We start from the raw sequence: 22,501 nt of genomic DNA on the forward strand, positions 1-22,501 counted from the left end.
TACAAAAATGAGAATGAATTGCCGGTGGTGTAGGAAGGGTCATTTAAGGCATTATGGGTAGTTGTGGCTCAGCAAGTAGAGCAGATCGTCTACTAATTGGAAGGTCATTGCACAGTTTTGTGGCTACTCCAGTATGCATGTTGAAGTATCCTTGGGAATGATACTGAACTTTGAGTTTCCCCAGATCCATCCATTGCAATGTGAGTATTAGACAAACTATATATATAAGTACCAGTTCATTTACCATATAGTCAAAGCACTCGAAGGGGAGTGTATGAGGTGCTGTCCAGCTCCTAAAATTCAGATAAATTAACTCTTAATTGACCACAGTTGTGTGAATGCGACAGGCTGCAGTCCGCAAAGCGATGTTATATTTTTTTATATGTTATTTTCCAACTGAGAGATTTTTACATTTAGCCAGGCTCATGTAGCCTCATTGCAAACATGTTAACAAGCCACAAACATGTTGCTTTGGACACAGATGGCTGGAGGTGTAACACTGGGCTGTTACTGTACATTACATGGAAATAAACCACATCAAAGAAACCACTCTTGCAGTAGATAGAGGCCTGGTCCCAGACAGTGTTGTGGCCACAAAGCTATTAAGCGATACACCCCCATCACTACACACACCAGCTCAAACACACACACAGAAGCACACACTATTCAAGAACAGAGTGAAATCTCTCTTCTTGGATTTTTGATTAGTGGACCAACCAGGGTGAGTTTGAAAGAGGTCATTTGATCGTCTCTTCCTTGGAACCCCATTACAGTGCCAAGGATTTGTGATATGTTTTGCATTCTCCAATTTGCATTAAAGTGTTACTAATTGCCTTGATTTCCTCCGATGACTGATGACTGCTTTTGAATTGAATTTTTACCATAAATGCCTTTTTTTTATTCATACTTCATAATGCTACGCTCCATGTAGCATGTTATTATACTGCCAGAGAAACCATCTCCTCCCAGTAAATTGGATATTACCGGCTCTGTTTTTTCCCCTGAATGGAAATGTATGCCCCACTGATGGGATAAGAAAAAAGAAAAAGCCAGTAAAACTTGAGCGATCCTAGCAAATTGAAACAGGAAGCCTTCTATCACGCCAGGACTCTTGCTGTGAATGTTACCAATGGCAATCAGATTTCACACAGACTCTCTGGGAGCACAGATTGTTGTAATTATATAAAGTTTAGGACTGGAGTGGGCTGCTGGATGTGACAGGAAATACAAGTGAAGAAATGTCTTTTTGCACCTGCTTTCACAGCCTCCACTGTACACCACCCCGCCCCTCCTTCGGTCTTAAGCGTCGAAGCGAAAACTGGTAAGATGCTGTTGTTGCCAAGGCAACGTCACAAACAAGAAAGGAATCAAAGTGTCCGGGTCTACAAAGTGTTGAAAATTAAGGATAAAAATATATAATCAACTGAATTACAAACTGTGACACAAGAACACCTGGTTTCAGGTGGCCTCTGGTAATGGACTTGTGTAATGATTTTCTATCCGTGTCAGCAGACTGTTGCATCTCTGATAGAGCCTCTTATATTGAGCTTCCTACTTTGCAGTCTGAATGAAAATTAAGTCAGAAACACCACTCACGGTGCATCACAGCCCCTGAATTTATACTCCAACTTGCTTGCATGTAAACCCTTTTCCACTAGAGAAGTAGTATTTTCATAGTAGTGGTACATGTGGTATTATGGAATAAGATTTGCATCCCTACATACACAAACATTTCCCTTCCTGTTCTGCTCAGATGCACGATAATGAAGCCCAGGTGAAAAACTAAAAAAAGAGGAAATCAATGATGGCACACTGTACTGAAGCTCCCTGGTGTGTTGGTGTATTTAATGACAGTATTCCCACTCTTACGGTACAAAGTCTGTCATCACCGCCTGCAGTGCATAGACTTTCCATCTAACCGAGACTCTTTTCATGCCTGTTGGTGGCAGAGTGACAACTTATTTTAGATGCTCCATGCTCCTCCTGAAGCTTATTTAATAAGCTGAATTCTCCTATATCATCCTGGCCCTCTGGCCTCTCTCTTTGATTGCCTGCTCCGCTGGCCTGGCCTTGGTGGCGTTTTCGTGTGGGCGTGCCGAGGGCTCCAGTCACAGGGTACATCCATCACGGAGTTTTCCCCTCCTGGCCCGTGTGGAGGCTGGTCTGGATGCCTTCTCGCGAGGGCTAGCTTTTTTAGACCATGGTGCCTGCCCTGCCTCATCCTACATCCAATCTCATCCTTACTTCACCCATCTGTCTCCTTGCCTACACAGTCAGTAAAAGCATGCACGGGACATGCTCTTTTTCACCATGTGCCAGTGCGTCTCTCTCCCTTGTCTCCCTCTCTAGGTTTCTGCTCCCTAGTCTGCAGCATGTGTGGTGTGTTGCTATTAATAAGATGGCTGCCTTGTCTGGTATGTGGCAAGCAATCTTGCTGCACATCTGAGACTTTGGAAGCAGAATGGTCATTAAAAGCGCAGTCTCTCTCGGCAGGAGAGTGTTTTTGACCAGCTTATTAAATGTAGCTCCACAGTTGTGTTCCCACTGAGGAAAATCTCTGTCCCCATCTTCTTTTTTTCTCCATCTTCAAAAAGAAAATGGCTAAAGAAGTTCAAAAGAAAGGACATTAGCAAGTCCCATGTATTATCTATCTGGCATCGCACAGGCGCTAATTAAACATGCAGATTTGGCTTTTTCCCCTATCTCCTAATAATCGTTATGATTTCAAAATTGAGATGGCTTTTCTGTGCATGAGCAGAATACCAAGTGCCCAGTGACTCAGACATGTGCATTTGTACATATATCTCTAGAGATTCAAAGAAGTGTTGCTCAATTCAAAACCCAAAGGAAATATACTATGCCATTCACACTCAGTGTCAGTGTGCATCTCATCCCCGCACATATGTCAGCACAGGCGTGTCCATTCACAGCTCACACATGAGGGAAGGGCTAGGTGTAGAGGCGCTGAAGGTCGTTTGGTTTCTTTTTTCTTTTTTTTCCTTCCTCCCTCTCTTCCAGTAAGCAATCAGGATAAAAGCTCCACTTCTAAGGAAGTGCTCCCGTTTTAATGGAATGTTCTGGACATTAAAGACAGCTAGTGAGGAGGATCCTTCATGCCAATGTCAGCTTTCATTTTTATTAAGACTTCTGGGTTATTGAGAACCATAAATACACATGTTAAATGCCTGGGTTTTATTACAGAAGTGCAAGGAGTACAAATGCATTTTAATGCAAGACGCCTCCTCGCAAATACTTAAACCCCATGAACCATGAGGGCAAGGGAGCAGGTACTTTGTTTTCAGGAGAGGGCATAGGTTTGAATCTATTTAGTGGGAAGAACAGGAGAGGATTTGATTAAGTGATAGAATGTGTGATTGGATCTGGAGAAACTGAAGATCAGAGCGACAGATTGTTTTTGCTTTTTTTAAAAAAAAATCTTAAATATGAACTTTATTACAGGCCACTGATGTTGTTTTAAATTTGCGAGTGTCTAGTGTTTCTAGTGTCATTCTTTCAAAATGTGTTTTGGAAGACACTTACAGAGCATGTTTAGCCAGGTAGGTAAGATACAGCCACAAAGCTTCAAGAGTATAACTGAGATTCAAGCAAAGGTTGATTTTGAACATGGATTTAGCCCTTCTCGTTTCATGGGATTTGATAGATCCACAAGGTATTTTATGGCATTTACTACCATCGGGGACTGTGGCCCTGAAATCATCGCACAAACAAAACCTTTATCAATTATTTATTAATGCTGTTAAGGGGGATTCTTTAACCCAAATCCTAACAAACTAAATATGAAAGGAAAGATTAAAAGAGAGTCCAAAGGATTAAAATCAACAAGTGAAAACCAAGTAAAACAAATAGCAGGCTTGTTAGAGCCATGAGTCATACAGTGATGGATATTACAACATAAGTATGCACTTACACAGAAGGCTAACTAAAGCATTCAGTCTTTGTTTATAGTAAGATGTTGTACAAAAATAGCTGATTGTAGTGTTAACCTGCTGGCGTTAGCTTGCCAATGATTGTAATTTAAAGAAATATTAGGCTTAGCGTTCTTACACCACGACAGTGGCCCCTGCTCATTCTAAAATGGGCGAGCATTGCTCAATCTGCAGCTTAAAGAAAATATCAGCACACCAGAACGAAGACAAGATGGAAGGAAGCTCATTAGCATGCACGAAATACCAGACCTAGTGTCGAAGAATGGCAGTTTCTACATGCACGGTACAGAAATAAACACTCAAAAAGTACAAGCAGGAACCTGCAATAGGTCAAAAATACACAGCCTGACATGTACTTGTTCTTTAAAGCAGCCACACTCCAACTTCTGCGCCACTTTACTCCCCTTTGCCTATGAGAGTATTAATTTAGCCTTCCAGTGGGCGGCTCATTGGTGTCACAACATAATAATGCGGAGGTGATAATCAGGTAACACTTATTATTCTTCAGCAAGAAGAAATCATAAAAAAACAGTAAAAACTCAGAGATGATTAACAAAAGATGATTTTTTTTTTCATGTTCAGCTCTGGCTAACATATAAGATAAGATAAGAAAGATAACTCTTTATTGTCATTGCACAGTCATCCATAGTACAATAGTACAATGAAATTGGAAAGCTGTACGTCAGCACTTCATATAACACAACACGACATGATACGACACATCACAACGCAACACAAACAACACAACACAGTATATTAACTTAGTAATAAAAAAGAAGAAGTGTATTTGAATTCCACACTGTTATTATTGCACATTAATTGTTATTGCATCTTGTTATAAATATAAATATTATTATTGTTACTGTTTTTACCGTTGTTACCTCCCCCCCAAAAAAGTCCAGGTAGGTAGCCAGTCAGGTCAGCTATTTGCATTGATTAGGACTATTGCCCTGTTGTAAAAGCTGTCCTTGAGTCTATTTGTTCGGGACCTCAGCAGCCTGAACCTCCTGCCAGATGGCAGCAGCTTAAACACCCGCTGTCCTGGGTGTGTACCGTCCCGTAGGATGCTGCGTGCCCTCTTGAGACAGCAAGTGCTGTACAGGTCCTTCAGGGAGGGAAGAGGATGTCCAAGGATTTTTTGGGCCATAATGATGACTCCCTGGAGTGCCTTTCTGTGTGCTGTGGTGCAGCTGGAGAACCACACACCGATGCAATGTGTCAGCACACTTTCAATGGAGCAGCGGTAGAAGACGGTCAGCAGCTAGTGGTGTGGAGCTTTGGGGAGCGGGGCGATTGTGGCCTATGAGTTGGGTGTTCGTCTTGTAATTGGAAGGTTGCCGGTTCGAGCCCCGGCTCGGACAGTGTCGGTCATTATGTCCATGGGCAAGACACTTCAACTACCGCCTACTGGTGATGCCCAGAGGGGCCGATGGCGCGATATGGCAGCCTCGCCTCTGTCAGTCTGCCCCAGGGCAGCTGTGGCTACAACTGTAGCTTGCCTTCACCAGTGTATGAATGTGAGAGTGAATGAATAGTGGTATTGTAAAGCGCTTTGAGGGGTCCCGAAAAGCGCTATATAAATGCAATCCATTATTATTATTATTATTATTGTAGCAATGGCATCTTCAGTTGATCTGTTAGCTCTGTATGCAAACTGGAGCGGGTCGAGTGTGGGTGGCAGGCAGGACACGATGTGACGTCGGACCAGTTTCTCGAAGCACTTCATTATAACAGGTGTTAGAGCAACTGGTCGGTAGTCGTTGAGGCTGCTAATGTTAGTACGCTTTGGCAGTGGGACAATTGTGGCTGACTTTAGGCACGGCAGGATGCAGGACTGGGACAGTGAAGTGTTGAAGATCTTAGTGAAGACCCCAGCCAGCTGGTCTGCACACTCTTTTAGGACCTTTGCGGTTACCCCATCTGGTCCGGCGGCCTTCCTGGGGTTCACTGCCCTCAGTGTGCGCCTCACCTCATATTCCTGCACCATGAGGCTTGGGCTGCTGCTGCTGTCCGATGTTTTTGCTGCTGCCGCCTCTGGTCCCTTCACCTCAAAGCATGCGAAGAAGTGGTTCAGCTCCTCCTCAAGCGCCGCGTTACCCTCAGTCAACGTGGTATTGCAAGGTTTGTAGTTGGTTAAGTGCTGAACTCCCTGCCATACCTGTCATGAGTTGTTGTTGCTGAAGTGGTCTTCGATCCTTCTCTTGTACGCTGCCTTGGCTTCTCTGATGCCTCTTTTCAACTCAGATTCTGGTTGGAATACACCAGGAGACGTTTGTCCACAGTGACACTGTTGACACAGAAGTTAATATATGAGAGCACTGATGTTGTGTGCTCTTCAAGGTCCTGATGTTCGAACACGCTCCAGTCCGTGTTTTCAGGGGTTGCTCTGTAGCCTTTTTGGATGTTGCTGTAGGCTTTATCCAGTGTGTGTTTTCCCCCTCATTGCACATTTAATATGCTGTTCAAATACTGACCTTAAATCAGCATGGTTGAAGTCCCCAGCTATAATGTGCACTGCACATTAACATATGTGATGTGTTACAGTTTCAAGCCTAGTGGGTGTGTACGGGCAAGGCTGTGTGTGTGTGATCCAAGAGCTCACTGGTGTCATGGCTTGTGCGATCCTGTTAATTTATGTATTCCATACATTATAACTTTGTAGATTTTCATTCTGTTTTACACTGGACTTTGAATCTCTCTCAGCTTGAGAAGATTCAAATTTTGAAGGTCAATGTAGGGACTGATTCTGACTGATTCCAAAGCAAAAACAGGGGAGAAAATAAAGATGCCATCTATTTGAACTCAAATAAATTTGCCTGTTTTAACTCAGTGCTTGTGTTGGCATGTGCACCCAACCTCTGCTCTGATAAGCATTTATGATGCACACGCAGGCTTGTAGTTGTCCTTAGAGTAAAGAACACAAACACTGTTGTTCTATGCATGCTTGGAATTGCAAGGGTGTGTTGAGCCTTGAAAACTTGTGCTCTTATTCACTGGTGCATCTTGAGATACAACACGTAATTTAAGGCTAATATATATGCTGCTTTAAATTACCCTGTCTTAGAGAGTGAAGAAGGAGGCCAACAGGCTGCATGAAGTGTTGCAGTGAATCACTTCTTTAACTGTAATGTTGGTCTACGTCTGGCTATGACCTTTGAAAAATAACACGTGTGGGTTTTCTTTCTGAAACAAGACTCATGGGACGTTCTCCTTGCGGAATGGCCTACAGGCCTGCTAATGTCCCTGCACTGAGCTCTTGCTGTACAGATCTAGAGGTGCAATCCATCTACGTTCTTGGCCCACTTCATTTGTGTGGGTTCACCCATCCTTTCCCTGTCTGGTTTAAGCGACAAATAAAGGTACCTCGCAAGAGCTGGAATTTTCCTCAGAGTCGCCAGGAAAGATAGCAGCATAACCGCATCCCTGGGATGTTATTCATACACCATGCAGCTGCCATTGTTGTGCAAATGCATCCAGCTTGAGAAAATTCAGGGACAATTGTCAAACTTGAATAGACCCCATTTCTAAGGTGTCAAAAGCATTCAGCGACTCGGCACTGTAAAGTTACCTGGGTGTTTGGGGCAACAGAATGCCTCTATCTCGAGGTTTGATTTGGCTGTTTGCTGAAGGGTGTCTGTGCATTTCAGGGTGTGAAAAAGACCTATGCGAGATGAGAGAATGGGGACGCGCCTTGTCAGGTGCTGTATTCTTCCACCTCGATTGACAAGAGCGATAATTAAACCAGGGGGATGCCATCTCTGCGGAGCAAGAATGCTTGTATTTATTTACGCTGACTACTCAGCTTTGTTGTCTGCCACATACCGTCGCCTTCATTGTGTGGAAAAAGCAAACTGCTTTTAACAAGTGGTCTTTGTGACATTTTTCAGTCACTCTTTGAAGGACGGTGTCTTCGACTTTGTATAGTGAAGCAAAATTGCCTAATTTTTTCCTAAACAAAGACTGAGGATTACCCACCAAATAAAAGGTATTACACTCTTTTTGAAACTGAAAGAAATTGTAAATAGCCTAATTCAAGCAGCAAATTGGCTTTTTTTTTCTTCCAAAGCTCCGCAGAAGGAAATTGAAATCAAAGTTGTGCTTAGCAGAAGGGGAAAAAAAGGAAAAGCGCCCCACTAGAGTAATGTGAGGTGGGAGGGGTGTTATGAGGGGAAAGAAGCCTTTGAGGTCAGATAGCCAGTTTGAGGTGAACACTCTAGAAAATAATATCCAGTCGGACTGTCCATCAGAGTGTGGCAGCTTTACCTATCCCTCACCAGGAGAGAGCCGAGGAATGAAGAATTGACAAATGGTCCTAAAATGGAGAAAGCAGTTTATTCAAGTGCTCCAGACATTAGTCTGTCTCAGCTTGCAGCAGTTCTTTGAGCCTATAAAGCATGGAGTTATAGGTGTTAAAGAGACAAGCAGCAGGTCAGAGTAAGAAGCAGTGGATAATTGAGTACTTTAGTAAATCCATGCCTCCATCAACCAAGGTAATACCTCAGAGCATTGCATATACCTGCAGCCCAGGACCCACAACTGGTACGATAGACCTCAGCAGCTTGAGAGACTCGTGGCACACACGGGCTGTCTGAGCAGCATTCTTCAAGATAATACAAGGAGACCCATCTGGTGATGTATTGCCGAGATTACTTTTGGGATCTAATCGCAGCTGATGAACGAGGTCACTACAGAATATGTCATCTGTTTATGACCTGCAGTCCCCGGTGAAGACGCTGCCGAGTCATTAGTTCAGGTAGATGTAATCTATGAATCATTCTTGATAAATCATTGTCAAGGGCGCATTCAAACAGCTCCTAATAGACAGTGACAGCAGTGGTGAGGGGAATGGTGGCACAGCTCCTCGCTGTGCCCTTACTGTTCTTTGATCCTCTTAGGCTTTGGATCAATCATACCAATAGCTGCATCATATTGCTCCCAGACTGTCTGGTCTGCTTCCTCTCTTTATTGGTCTAATGACTTGATGGAGGTTTCTTTCCGTCTGTCTGTCTGTCTATTTCCTCGCTGCACTCATCCCCACTCTAGCACCTTCATCTCCGAGGCATTTTCTCGAGCTCCTTTTCCTTGTTCTCAAAGCAGTTTCTTTCTTTCTCTGTTGCGCGCCCTCCCCCGTGTCTCTTCTCGTCTTCTCACCATGTCTCCCTCTCTCTGCCTCAGTCTTTCTCTGGCACCAGTGTAAAGCATCCATTATAGAGCGATGCATGGGTGTCTGTGTGAGTGGGAGAGAGGGACTTGGCACTCCTCCTGCCCCACCTGCAGAGGAAGCACTGACAGCTGAGCACTGGGGGCTCATCGTTCCCCCTCCTCCTCCGCCCATCTCCACATCTCCACTGACCTCCCTCCTCCTCTCACACCTTCTCCCTCGCTTTCTCTCTCTATCTCTCTTTGGTCGCTGTTGTTCAACACAAACCGGCCCAATTTCTGACGCTCACTATCTTCCCTTTACGCCATTTTCACATTTCATTATGTCCATCTAGTTTATTTCTTTCCTCTCCTTATGTCTTCCTATTTTGTTGCCCTCTTTCCTGCTTGTTAAAATTAGTTTTTTGCTCTTTCTTTCTTTTCTTTTTTTTTGTTATACCCATGATTGTTTGTACTCATTCATTAGGCATTCTGCACCAGGCAAAAAAGGCCGGTGAAACGTGTTAATAAATACATGGTTGTTTCTGTGTTTGTCTGCCAGATGAACAACTACAGTGTAATTAGCTGAACTTTCCCCTTTAGCGATGACCCCGAGCACTCCGTGTTTGCTTGTTGTAGCTGACAGCTCACCTCCACGGCTAGCTGGGTCAGTCCTTCGGTGGCTGTGCATCTGTTTTCTCGGCTGAGGGAAAGAAAAAGCGCTCAGTGTCTCTGCATGAATAACAGATGGATACTGTGGAGCTGCTTTTAAAGCACGCCATGCTTGAAAGCGCCATCGTGTTTCTCGTCAATTTCACAGGTTTTCATACCATGTGATTTATGTGTGTACATCCTCCGCTGACGGAAAAAGGGAGCCTTACCAGGTGTTTCCGAGTGCTTTTCGGTGATGTTTTTCAAACTCCTACATTATTTTCAAGTAGGAAATGTATGATTTTACTCTCACTCCATTCTCCTCTAACTACTCCATCCATACAAAGAGAAAAATACTTGCCTGCTTCATGATTATAGGCATCCAGAAACATATGCATCGTTCTGTTTACATTTACCCTACTTGGTACAGTTTGTGCTTACAGACAAGATGGTTTGAAGGGAAATTTGTTTTTTCAGTGTGCGATAAGAAATGTCGCATAGGAAAAAACATCAGTCCAATTACTTTGCAGTTGGGCCGAGCTCGTGGGATTTTCTCGCTGAGAGCCCATCACAGTGTGATGCAGACAATGATATTCGTGTATACCATCTGGATTCCTACCAGTGACATAATGTGCTGTAATTTACACCTCAGCTCTTCACTGTGCGTGTGTGAGGCTGTGACGTGCAGTCGCAAGCTGTAGCTCCGCGTTTGAGTCGTTCAGTTCCGGGCAGTGCAAATGTATTAGCTGTAAAAATTTGCATAGTCTGAGCACAATAAAATCCCCAATGAGACGAACTTCAGCAATCATGCTGACAAGCAGAAACCCCTACTGTAAAGGGCCAACATTGTGCAAACTGACAAAAAGACTAAATCTTTAGCTCTCAGGCCCACAAGGCTGTAATAGATTTTTTGCTTAGAGAGGTAACATAAGCTATAGATCCTTTTCAGTGGTAAAAGAGAGTGACTCACCAAATCGAATGCAACTGTTACAGAACAACATTGCCAATTTGCTATTTCACAACTTGAAGACAGTTTCTCTCTCCTGAACAGGAACTTCTATCTCAGTTTACAGTGATCACCTTTGGTTTGTATTTGAACCGAGAGATTACCTGTTACAGGTTTTAGAGACAAATGCTTTGAGAAGAAAAGTTCACTTTTTACCTTTATACCATCCACATGCTACAAATAAAGTATTATCTTAACAACAGGTAATGGCTTCTGCATGCTTTTAACAAAGATGTGGAGCCCACCCACCAGCTGACCTCCTATACCATAATGATTGAGCAATCATAAGAGTATAATTCGATGCACTCTACAAATTGCTCCCTTCGTGCCACAGATATAGGACTTCAAAACGGAGGAGAACCCGATTTATTTTTTTGCCCTTTGCCACAACTGCCTCAAATAAAATAGTATGCTGAAGTTCACTGCAGTATCTTTGCGCTCATGTAATTCACTGGTGTGTGATGTAAAGTTATCGATGTGCATGTTGCCCTGTATCTATATGTGTCTACACTGCTCCTGGCTCCTCTAGCTCATCTTTCTGGGAGACAGAACATGCACAGGTTGTCAATACAAATGTCTCATCCTGGGACAATGGGTCTATCTTTTTACTAAATCTCTGGCTGTGTGAAAAGGAAGAAAAATAAGAATCAGCTCTGGGTTTACCCCTGGAAATTTGTGTACTGATACATAGAAATCTCACAATCTTTGCACATGATTTATCAATACACAACATTTGCAGCATTGACAGTATAACCAGGTTAGAACGCTGCAGCTACAATTCAATGGTTAGAAGGAAAAGGCTCTCCTGAGCCACGTTAAACTGCTCATGTGTAGAATTTGAAAACTTCTGACTTTAGCAACCATCAAACGCGTAACTGTTTTTATATTTGGGGGGATATATTGGGGTTTTAGGACCTGTGTGAAAAGTTTCACAGTATTTAAGTAGTCTTTAGCTCTGCAAGCTTCATGAAGGATATTCCAAAGCTCTTCTTTGGATGATGCCGTTTGTTACATTCTCTGTAAAGATGATCCCACACACCGCTTCAATATTTTTTTTCTTATTTTCTTAAGGCCTTGACTTTCAGAAGTTGTACATGGTTTTTCAGACCTACAACTTCTCCTGTTACCCTCTATTTGTCTGGTTTCCTCACATTTTTAAGGACATGCTGCACACCATGCTGAGATATGCCAGGTTTTTGGATACTAGCTCTTTGGAAATCACCTTGTTGGTTCAAAAGTACAATTTTATACCTGTCAAACTGTGTTATCTTTGACATTTTTTAGAGATTCGGCTAAAGAAATGGGAACAAATTATGTGTCTTAGCAACAAGGTGGTAAGAAATTGCCTTAGGGTTCTTGTTGTGTGTAGACAAAACACTGGTTCATGCCTTGAGTTAAAAGGGGTCTTTTTATGCTTGACTGATTCATAGGTCAGTGTTAAGTGTGTTGTAAGGGAATTCCCAGTGAAAAAACACTCCTCACCTGAGTATTGCTTTTGAACGCAGCATTAACCCTGACTCATCTTCTAGCTCTCTGATCAGAGCTTGATTACAAGTGGCATCTTAACCACTGTTAAGTCTCTCTTTGCTTTTTGGTCTCATTCTGCTTGTAGGTATTTAGAAAATGCATTCAATGTGTTAAACTAACTGTCAAAACATGTGTAGTAACTCTCTTTCTGTTATAGTCTTCCTGATCCTAATGTTTGTGGACTAGCTTTGTTATCTCCTTTGGTGGCTTTTTGGCTGCCCAGAGCCTGACAGTGGTGAAAAGGATCACAGCATTAAATCTCTAGTTTGGACTACAGTAAGGCAGATAACAGCCAATTTTCTCCTTTGTAGTGATCTCCCCTGCTACTCTGTTGTCTTTTGTATGTTAGCTTGATTGCATATTTCAATATATTAACCACAGAAGTGTTTTGTATTTGAACTGAGTTGCCTCATTTGGTATTGGGTTTCTGTAGAGTTCATCTGTTTTTGTTTAGTTTTAACTTTCAGTCAGCCTTCACAGTTAGCCTTTGGTGAGGTCCCCTCCCAAGACTTGTGCCTGTGAGTAAAAGCACTGCGGCACAAATACAAAGAATACGATTTCAGTTTGCAGTGAAGCACATCTGTTCAGTAGTAAGTTGCACCCCTGGGCACTCCTTAGTGTAAATTGTCTCCCCAAGGTAGCTGTATTAATTTGCTTGTTTTGCTGGGCTGATATTTTAACTATTTTAGTATTGTGATTGTAGCTCTTGTGTTTTTGAAATGGTTAAGATAATACTTTATTATCCATCTATTTTCTTCCACTTGTCCAATTTAGGCTGCGCTTGCACAAATCCCAGCTACTATCAGGTGAAAGGCAGGTACACCCTGGACAGGTTGTCAGTGTATTGCAGGGCTAGTAAAGAGAGACAAAACCAATTGCACCTATGGGCAATATGGAATCTCCAGTTAACCTAACCCCACTACTTGCATGTCTTTAGACACAAATAGAACACACAAACACAGAAAACACATAGAAATCGATTGGCTAGATGAAGGATTGCAACCCAGAATCTTTGTGCTGTAAGGCAAAGGTGCTAACCACCGCACCATCGTACTACCCACTTATACTTCTAATTCTATGGGTTTTATTAAACTTTTGTTTGCTGCAGATCCAGTCTTATTTTTGATTACTTGACTTAATTATCAAATAAACGATTGAAATGAACCTGTTACATCGAGGCCTTGCCACTACCAAGTGATATGATCAGATTAAGATTTCCAAGGTGGCTGGTCTACTTCCTCTTGTAACTACCTCCTGCCATAAGTGGCTTCACAAGCAAACAAAAAAAACAAACAAACACAAAAACATTCACCTAAAAATAGTCGGATACAAGGGCTGGACTGAAAATCAGTAACAAGTGAAAAAGCATTCAGTGTCCAAAAGAAAAATCTGAAAGACATCCAGAAAGCCTGGAGCACTATAGCTCAAGACCACTTTGAAAGCACAAAAATTAAATGAGCCATGACTCAAGACTTTTGCACAGTAATGTGTACTGATGTCAAAATTTTCCACACATAAAGTTTTTATATTTCATATCATTGCACCGGTTCATGGATTTGTTTTGATCCAATAGTTTTGGGTTTAAAAAAAAAGAACTGTTTATACAATAACAAGAAAACAGGTGTTGCCTCAACTTGATTATGCCTCCTCGAGTGTTTTTCAAAGCTCGAGGTTGTGGTGGATCAGGAACCAGTGAGCCTCCAGTTCATTAAATTAAAAACAAGAACAGCGATGTACGAGTCAAAGAAAACTCGCGCGAAATCCAGCTAAGGTAACAAAGTCAGATTAAATAAAACACTAAAAGGAACCCTTACGCCTCAGAGCTGTTCGTGATGTGGTGTTTAATATTCAACAGAGTGGCAGAAGTAACCGTGTGAACAACGACCAGAAAAGAAATTGCACTGAACTCCTATTTTCTCACCCACAGTAAGCGCACCTGGCTAATTGCTTCAAAATCTAAGCAGACTTTTAGAATCCTGACACTTCCTGCCCAAGCTTTGATGCAGTTGCACATTCAAAACAGCACTTCATTTAAGCATGCCAGCAGGCTTTGACAGCTAAAGTGACTGCTCAACAAAGCAAACAAGAATACCTGCAAAGTAAATCTTAACTGTGTATCATTTTGAAGGTGACCCAGGCTTTCAGTACATAATCAAGCCTTTGACAGACTGAACATTTAAGTAAAACAAATAGTGTTTCTTTTGTTAGCCAGACATAATGCTGCATCATATTTTATAATATGAAAAATAGTCAGCACCCCTGAATCATTTCTCCTTGTTTAAGTGAAGGCTGTTTGGAGAGCGCGCATCCTCTGCAGTGGTTCGGATGTTGACAAACCCATATGGCGTGCCACTAATCTTGATCGATGCCCACCACTGTGAACACTGCTCACACTGTAGAGGATAATGAAATGTAACAGTGCAACATTTCACAAAAATCATCCCTGTGATTGGTTTATTATCTGATATGAAATGCTTCATAGCTTCGGACATTTTCCAGCCAGAAAAACACAAAGTCGGTGTTTGGTTACCAAATACAGAGCAGGACGGAGTGCTCATAAAATTGTCTGAGCTTGCTCGCCCAATGTGCTATTCTTAGGGTTCCCCTTAGAGCCACTATCTAATTGGAGCCCGAGTTGTCCTATCGGTGAAGCTATCCTCGACATAGACTTTATAGGAGGATTGTGAGTGACTGAGAGTCCCTGACTGAATGTCTGTGGCTGTTCTCCTGCATGTCACGGGACTCCTGTTCATCGGTGAGGGCTTCATTAGCCGAAGATGGGAGATGGCAGCAGAGATAGAACAGCTGTTTAGCTAACCGCTTGCATTGTTAGCCAGCCTTCTCCGTATGCCTAACTGCCTAAATCCGTCCCCTAGCTGCTAATAGAATGCTCATTAGGAGGAGGAGAGGGAGACTCTATATGAAACAGAGTCACTTTACTACAGTCCTACCAGCTTTTGCTACTCCTCCTCTCCCTCTGGTCTCTATTAAAGAGATGTACAAAATAATCCTTCCCGGCATAGATCAACTATTATTCCAACTTGCTTTGCCCCCCTCTCTCTCTCCGACCCAAGCCCACAGGGAAAATGTTTGGAGCACGGGCACCTGCGCTTTCTCTGGAGACAGCCACCAGCATCTACGATGCCAGGAAAATGCTCCTCACTTGTAGATAAAGAAAGATACAAGATTTCAAAATCTCAGAGGACGTGCAGATGATACCTTCTGCAGAGAAAAGTGGGCAGTTTGGTGTGTCTGTGTTTTTTGTTTTTTCCAATTCCCCCCCCCCCCCCTCAAAAAAAAGTAGTACGGTGTTAAATTATTCAAGGACTGTAGATTGTATTGCTGTAATTTGTCAGAGACCCAAACGCACAAGTCTATTTCTCTGTGTCAAAACTGATGAAGCTGGCAAGGAGGATGGAAAGCTGTGACATCAGAGATGGCACTGTGAATATCTGATGGCATTCACTGGAACAGCTACAGATCAGAGCCAAAAACACTGCACCCACTCTTACAGCCAAAACACATCCCTGGCTAAAAAAGACTGGCTCATGTTTGATTAAAATTCAAACAGGAAAACATGTTACCATGGAAGTACTTCATTGAATTAACACAAGCCAGTCAGTAACAGTTTCCATGCAGAAATGCAGACAAACAAAGTGCACAGCTTCATGGTGAGAAGCTGACAGGAATCAGTGTGTGGTAGAACAGATATGCTCCCAGCTATTTACAGTAAATGACAGCAAGTGCAGACTCTGTTGTCACTTTGAAATCTCAGGAAGTGTACACAGAATAAGTAATTCTTTCCCTGGCAAGTAATAAAACCATGTTGGACAAACATAAGACAATTGCTGACATGAGACAATTAAAGTGCAAAAAGTTGAGAATAAAACAATGTATGTGCACTTATGAATCTTAAGTATTTTAAAGTTTGAGAACACAGCATTTTTCATTAATTCACTTAAGTACATTCATCTGTCAGATTTGCTAAATGCAAATATATCTGTGTAGCCCTTTAGTCTTAAACCGAGCACATCTATCAAAGTGATAAACATTCAGTATGTGCGATATTCTACAAATACACACTGTGATCAGGAGTTTTATTCATACTGCCTTTATGGCACTTAAAAATGAAGTAATTTAAATCTAATTTAGTAAACATGAAACACTACTGCTTGCTGTTTCGACCAAAAAACAAAACAAAAAAACTCTAGCTCCAATTAATACATTTTAACAGTCAGCAGATGGTGTTTGCTCAGTGGCCGTTGTCACTTTATCCAAGGATCCATGGATAGACCATGTAATTTGCTGAGGAGTGTCAAACAAATAGTTGGTGGGCCTTAAATAAATTATTGTGAAAATCAAACATATTTTGATAAATATAGTAATACAATATAGAGACTTATATACATATACATTTCTGGTCAAAAGAACACACCTTCATATATGTATTGTATTCATACAGATATATATACACATGTTCATTTGGACACTGACCAACCTCTGCATTAGCTATACCTGTTTAATTGCTCATTAACATGAATACGTCTAATCAGCCAATCACGAGGCAGCAACTCAATGCTTTTAGGCATGTCGATATGGTCGAGATGACCTGCTGAAGTTCAAACCGGGCATGAGAATGATGAAGAAAAGTGTTTCCTGTTCCTGTTGGAATAACATGTTATTACTATATAATCCATATTCTTATTATCTAGCAAGGGAATCCTCAGGGAATCCATGTTTGTAAGCCTTTAGCTAGTTAAACCTCATCGATTCTGACCAATCAGCACAAGTGTTAGGTAGTGTGAGAGTTGTTGTTCAAAACCAACAATGGTGGCTCCTCAAGCGATAGCATAGATGCTACTGTGGCATCTGTTATATCAAACAGTTTTTAGTGAAAAAATAAAATTAAGGCTTTTTTTGCCCAATAAAAAAGTTGTTTTCCTTGTTGTATATCTAGCTGGATAATATTGATTATTTGGGGAAGGTATGAAGAAATAACCATGCTGACACTCGTGCATAAAGCTGCATGATGGATGTGCAAGGATTCACACTGCTAGAGAACCACGTAACCTGTTGATGAGCGACATCACTCGATGCACATTCATTTGCACTGACCATATATAGTTGAATGTGGGTGTTTAGATGATGGGATATGAAGCTCATCCACCCTATTTCCAGGTGGACTGCGATTTATAACGGGTACACTGACTGCAGGTGTGCGTACATATTCCTTTGTGTGCATGCACAATTTTAGCATCAAGCCTACGCACTGATTTATAAACGAGGCCCCCAGACCCGCTTGTCATTTCTTTAGGTGGTGTAGAAAGCTGACAATGACACATTCTATAGTAATGGCAATAGGCTTACCGATGCCACTCTGAATGTGCGCTGGAAAAGAATGTCTGTGGGTGCGATATGTGTCAAGTGTTGTGACGTTAGTTGCTGTTGAATATGTGTTTGCTTGACATTGAGAAAGTGAAGCATGCCAGTATGCGGCCTAACTGATAGACTAGCACACTCTGTCTCATTCACACACACCCGTGCGCACTCATAACTCATCTCTGCAGACTCGCATCAGTACTGCACAAACATGCACAAAAAGTGGGGTGGACATTTTTAGCACACAGCTCATACACACAATCTGGTTTTGGCAGGTCCAAACCCGTGGGACTGACTGTCATTAAAGGTTGTCCTGTGTAAATACTGCACCCCCCTCCCCCGATCTCTGTGCTCACCTCACCACAGCTACACACACAGACACACACACATACACACACTCCATGTGTTCATGTAAGACCACATACTTTCCCTCTCCGGGCGGATTCATGTGGCTACAGCTGTGTGCCTGATGGCACTGGCAGCACGAGGCACAACAGAGAGAAGAGAATACAGGCGAGGATATGAAAACTGAAAAGCATTTTAGCACCAAGAAAGAGGACAGAAACACGACAAAGATAACCACGCATGCTCTCACATGACCATTATATTTTCTTTTTCTTTTTTGTTTGTTATCTTCTCTCGTCTCCTCTTGCCTCTTGACTGTGAAAGACTGATAATCTGAAGCTGATCGCTGAGGTGGAACCGCAACTATTGAATGGGCACACAGCACACAGCGGCATGACAAAAGTTAACCAGAATGCAGATGTATGTATATGCTATATATGCATACAACATAAGTGAAGAGAGTGATGCCTCTGTGTACGGGCTTTCTCACACACGCACACACACATACAAAAGAGGAGTGAATGAAGTGACCAGGGAAGAGACTCACAGCTTTTTGCCCTTGTGCCGAGACCTCGGCCTGTCACTCTGTGTTTTACTCCCTGCAGCCCGACTCCACTGTAAACAGCCACCACAATATTTGGTATTGAGGTGGTGAAGAAACTGCCCACCACTTCCCATTTGGCCTTTTCAGAGTTTGACAGAGAAGACTGGAGGTAAAAATACTCTACTTTCTCCCCTGCCAAAATTGAAAATGGTTGGAGTGCTGCTCTGAAAGGGGAATGTATATAGTCCTTGTTATTAGACCGTCCCGGATTGAAATGAGGTTGACTCCATGCCAGACATTGAGATGTTTTCTGTCATTCGTTCCCCCCCCCCCCCATCTGAAATTCAATATGATACATTAGTGTTCCAAATGGAGGCAGCGCAATAGATATTAATTACTTGTCCATTACAGTTTGTGACACTATCAATCTGTTATCAGCTGGCTCCACCAATGACTGAAATTAACTGTCACATTTCAATATCAGGAAAGTCATCTCCATGCTTTATTGCCTCCATTACAATCTTCAGTTCTTAAATGGTATCCTTAAGAGATCAGAAAGTAACCAGGATTTTTTGGCAAGCACCGACACAGAAGGTGTGTGTGTGAGTGTGTCGCTGTGTTTGTCTTTTGCAAACTTTGTAAATATCAAAGTAAATGTCGGCAGCAGTATCGAACAAGGAATACAATGAGCACGAATGTGCTGCGGTCGTGGGGAAATAATGGGAGCGCTGCCATATCATGATCTCCACAAGTTCATGTATATTTGATAGGGTCTACCAGATGTGGCCTTGGATATGTATCAGCAAGCAATCTCTCTCACTCAGCTCGCAGAAATTAGATTTCATCTCAGGCTCCAAAATCTAATACACAGGCTTATATTTACTCACAGTTGCAGAGCATCATAACCGAATATGACCTCACAAAGAGGTGGCAGAGCTGCACAAAATACGGTTAAATGGAAATACTTACAGTAAATTATTTCAAGTGCCAGCGATGCTGCTTAGCTGTCAACTAGCTGAGAAAATAAAACTGCCCAAATGAAGAAACAAACTTATTTAAGGTTTTTTATGGCTTCAGTAAAATAAAAAATCAAATAGTTCAAGCACTGGTTTGACAAATCTGCATTAGTAGCAAAGCCGTTTCAGTTGGAAATCTCAGGTATGTTGCGATCTCAAACTGCTGAGAAATTACATTTTCCAAATCACAAATCACACTGCAATCATTTCAAAGCCTTCTTATCCGAGCTTTTGGAGCAAGCGCGTATTCGAGATGAAATGGTTGCATGAGTCACCCGATACATTAAGATGCTTGTGTCTTCCTCACAATGAATGCAAAGTCACAGTTAGCATGCTGAGTGCTATTTCCTATGCAGAGAGTCTCTGCCTTGCCTTGAATACTCTCCGGGGACAGTAGCACACACTGAGGAACTTTAAGAGTCTTATCACCCCCCACACACACTCACACACACCCCTATCCTCCTGTTATCCTCCCATGACCTCCCTCTTCTTCCCCGTCCTCTGTTCTTTGTCTGTGACACAATGAGAATAGATGTCGGCGGCTCGGTTCATCCATACGTCGGCCTGTTTGTCTTGCTGCGATATGTTTTTCAGTTTGGACGGCAGAGAGAAGGGGTGAAAAAAAACAAGGCATTTCAGATTGATGAACACTTTGGTCAACACATTTTTAATCTCTATTACTAAAGTCAACATCTCAGCAACTCTGTGTATTTTTCTAATCAAAATAAAAACATTTGAATGGATTGATCGAGATTAGTTTTGAGGAGGATCGATGCTCACTCGCTGGTTGCTGAGTTCAGATAGGCTGCACAAATAGCTCTTAATTGTTCGGATTTCCAGTTGACTTGATTTGTTTGAGTAGATTTTTCTGGGAGCCTCTGCTGCCGATGGAACTTTTCCAAACCATTTTTACAGCAGAACATGTCATAACCCAATTGTCTCAACGTCCACTTACAGTAAGTGGCCGTGGTGGCTAAAGAGTCTGCCACGGTAATTGACTCAATGGGAATTTACAGTATGAAGCATGAGGCAGGGAAGGCAGGCATAGTGCTCTCCAGGGATAGGCTGTTGTCACACTGTTGCTATCTCTTCACTGCACACAGTAGGCAGGCTACTGATGGGCACACATGGTAGTGTGTGTTTATGTGTGTGTGTGAACAAACCCAGCTGCCCTCTTCAGAGCAGGTAATTCCACATTCAGGTGCTGAGATCAGGTCCCATCCCAGACTCAGCGTCGCTCTCTATCTTTAATGTGTGCACAAGAATGAGGTTGAGGAGAAGGAGACGCATATCCCTCCCATATTTGGCCGCTGTTTGCATGGAGTGCCGCCTTGAATTAAACAAAGCTTTTGTGGCTTCTGGCTGCAGGGCTGCTGGCACGACGGGCAGAGCAGGGAACAGTGGTGTCAGACGTTGCGAGAGAGGAACACAGAGTGACACAGGCACAGCTAGAAGAATATGTTTACCCTGTTGGAACCCGTGCCCGCCCTGGCACGTTCATGCATGGTACAATAGTTAATCAGCTCAGATTCTGCTGCTGGTGTGAGCACTGACCCTTAAAGGCATCTGTAATGGAGGGAGTCTTTCTAATAGGAAGAGCACTGTAATTTCGAGAGTGGAGCAGGAATTACAACACGTCCAGGGGAGGTTTTTTTTTCCAGTGTGTCCTCTGGTTCTGGTTCATTTATGCTGTTTTAGATTAAAAGAGTTGTTGATGTTCTTGGTCAGAGAAAAAAGGTTGCTGCCTACGAGGTGGTCCGCGTGCAGTTTTTAATGAGTTTCCTGAATTGTTGAATGTGCCCGTGTATGTGTGTGTGTGTGTGTGTGTGTGTGTGCATTAGTATTTATGTGGGTGTTTTGCATAGTGTATATATAATAAACATCGCCTTTAGGTATTTTCTACGTAAGCCGGAGTAGGATTGGACTTCCCTGGAGAGACAAATGATGCTTTGAGGACGCACATGTGCATGCTTGGCCATCAGCTCTGTGCGCATGAACATTGTTTGCCTTTGTTTGTAAGCTACAATCAGATCAGGGACGTCGTCTATTCGAAACAAGACTCAAAGGCTTGCAAGCAAGCAATCTGCTGTTTTGGAAGTCTGTGAAAAGGCACAGTAAGCTTCCACCCACCAACTGCTTTTAGCTGGGTTGTGCGTATCCATCTCAGTTTCACCTCCCATACCCCTACAGCTCACAGCTAATTTTTTTTTTTTTTCCATAAGACTTTGACCGGGGCTCTCTTTCTCTCTCCCTGTCACTCTTCCTTTACTTCTCTGCCTCCCCCAGGGGGGTTGTACGCCCCTTGTGATAATTTGTCTGTCACAAATGCAACTGCGCCCTCTCCGTGGCTTTCCTTGGCCCAAAAATGAGTTTCAGCCGTCCCATCTGGCTGTCATTGGCAAGATGTCGCCAAGAATAGAAGCTTCCCATCCTTTCACATTTCATGGCTGAATTGTCGTATTTGTGTGTGACTTATATCTTTGACCCACCCATGCTAGACATATTTTACATCTGATTTGTACTAGCTTCCTTGAAGTCAGTGCTCTCTTTGTTTCCAGCTGTCACTGCTGGCTGCATATATAAAAATGAACCAAGCTTTGGGGCTGCTATACAATGCAGATGGGGTGTAAAATATGGTGCATATATTTAGAAACAACAGGAGTCAGATGTTTTTTACTGGCGCTACGCAGCAGCCACTTGCACAATTCTCTCGTGAAAAACCGGTTTCCGTGGGAGCTAAAAGCACTAATCATTTCCTCTCAGCACACTGATCTGAAATCTATTTGTGGAAGCAGTAAGAGAGAAGAGAGAGGAAATCAGAAAACATCTTTAACAACTTGTCTCATCTAATGAGATTAGCAGAGCCGCTTACACAGTCATGACATGGAGATACACACAGATAACCCTGTAATAACTCATTATTCTTCACATTTCCACATCGACGCCT

General features: G+C 42.6%; 1 protein-coding gene across 5 annotated transcripts in view; it reads left to right on the top strand.

Moving 5' to 3' along the window:
• Positions 1–22,501, top strand: part of nlgn3a (neuroligin 3a) — a 130,701-nt gene that overhangs the window by 88,570 nt on the left and 19,630 nt on the right. The window lies entirely within an intron of this gene.

Source organism: Aulonocara sp. 'chitande type north' Nkhata Bay, linkage group LG2, assembly GCF_057382095.1.
Source record: "Aulonocara sp. 'chitande type north' Nkhata Bay isolate Kocher_YH1m ecotype deep benthic linkage group LG2, A_spYH_male_GT1.1, whole genome shotgun sequence".
Taxonomy (NCBI): domain Eukaryota; kingdom Metazoa; phylum Chordata; class Actinopteri; order Cichliformes; family Cichlidae; genus Aulonocara; species Aulonocara sp. 'chitande type north' Nkhata Bay.